The following is a 2,187-nucleotide window of genomic DNA, read 5'->3' as shown; positions in this document are numbered from 1 at the left end:
AAGAGTGTTGTTGAAAAGTAAAGAAACAAAGCCAAGGAGACGTTAGTGATTAACAAAAGAGTCACAATTAAATCTCAGGTTTCCTGCACAGTACAGAAGGGTCAAATGTGAATAAGGTTTCCTGATAGATTGCTACAATAAAGCATTTTTTCCATATTCTCACAGCAACGTGATGCCAAGTTTTGTAAATTTTCACTGTATAACCCTCATCTCAAAGTCAGATCCTTGAGAATGAAACCATACAGAAAAGCCAAAATTTTACAATATACCTGCCTTAAATAGATCTTTAAAAGAAAAACAACAATGCCCTAAGTTGCGCTCTTTAGAAAATTTTCAAATCCTGGGGCACTGGTAGAAGTCCTTGGAGGTTATTCCTTCTTGTCTTATCTGTGAAGTCCTCTGTGTTCTTTTTTTTTTTTTCTTCATATTAACTGTTTGAAATGTGGAAATCAGTAAGGGCAGCTCGCATACTTTCACAAAGCAAAAGTACTTGCTGGAATTTTTCTTAATTATTCAAACTTATTAATTAGTTCTACGATCCTCCTGCAGAAAGTTGCTAGGAAGATCTTGTTACTTAAGGAACTATGCACATGTTTGATACATATGCACATGTGGCTTCACAAGACTTGTTACCTAAATATATGTTGTGATTCTGTCCCTTGTACATCATCCTGCTCCTCTAGTCCCCACTTTGCTACCCACACACATACACACACACACACACACACACACACACACACACACTTGCATGCACACATGCAGTCACATGAAACAAACCATTTCTACAGAGAAATCACAAGAGTTTGAAAACAAAGCATTTCTATCATAATCCACTTTAGATTAGTTGACTGAGATCAAGGAAAGGAATGGAGCTGCCCTTGAATCTTTGAACAATAAATGTTTCTTCTACCTCCATACTGAAGACTGAGGGCCACAAAGGTACATATAGCCAATAAAGGTTGAGACACAGAAAATTATGGTTTAGCAATCTCATTAGGCTGTGCTCTGTGTATGTGTATATAACTACTTCCTCTATTAACCTGACCATCCACAGAATGTTTTGTGTTCTTATCTTAATTTTTAGACCTGATTTTGGTATTTGTCACATTATGAATACATGTATTTTTGCTTTAGGCCTGAAAAGCTTTAGTTATATGTATTATCTGAAGACAGATTAACTTAATTTCGCTTTGATCTAAATAACCATTGCATTTCCCCCAAGCAGATGTAAACAACATTTTAAAGGGGTCCCCTTTGTGTTAAAGAAGTAGAAGACTAGTAGCTGTGTAATAAAATTTAAATAACCTCTGTGGAGGCATTATTTTGTTACCCGTTAATGTTTTAATTGAGCAAAACAGCTGACAAACTAAATTGTTGCCAAAAATATTAATGGGACTATTGCTCTGTGATGAAATTTCATTCAGATAGTTTTTGTTTTTCTTTTTTTTTACTTACAATGTACTATTTATTCCTTTTAGTTCTATAAGACATGAATGATACTCCATAAAATTCAGTTTGGAAAAATAATAACAATAACCAGCACCACCACACACTTTAGATTAGTTGACTGAGATCAAGGAAGTGTTAACCATGTGCCAATCCATGTTCCTCACCCAGTTTACATACAGATCCAAATTCCTTTTCATAACCCACAGGTCATACCTCACCTGATCCTGATTTCCTCACTTCATGCCACATTTTCAGGTCTTTAAAGATTATTTCCCTGGTCAAGGATGCTCTTCCCCTAACAGACTTAGAAAAGGAAGTTAAGGGTGAAAGGCTATATTTAATCAATTAGGTTTCAATTTAAAGGTTAATCGGCCTGATTATGCCTTCTGACATAAAGCACCATAGTTTGTTTTCAACTAGAATGTATGCTCCGCTGCTGTATCCCAGTGCTTAGCTTCTTGTGTGGCACATAGTAAGTACTCAGTCACATCTGCTGAATGGGCACTGTTCTAGGTACCTATTACATAATACACTGTCAGTTGATGAAAAAATGGAGGTGCAGAGAAGCACATTAATGAATCCTATTCTGATTGTTAATGGGCATGCAGGGCCCCCCAGAGCCTTTGCCCCAACTTCTTTGCTTCTCTGCCTCCATCAGAGTAGCTTCAAGAAAGAAGGCCTGACAGTGACAGCCTGGAGAAAGATGGTTTGGCAGGAATACTCTGCAGTAGATTTTGA

This window comes from Pteropus vampyrus, unplaced genomic scaffold (genome assembly GCF_000151845.1).
Source record: "Pteropus vampyrus isolate Shadow unplaced genomic scaffold, Pvam_2.0 Scaffold4, whole genome shotgun sequence".
In the NCBI taxonomy this organism is placed as follows: Eukaryota; Metazoa; Chordata; class Mammalia; order Chiroptera; family Pteropodidae; genus Pteropus; species Pteropus vampyrus.
Note: the sequence above shows the minus strand (reverse complement) of the source record.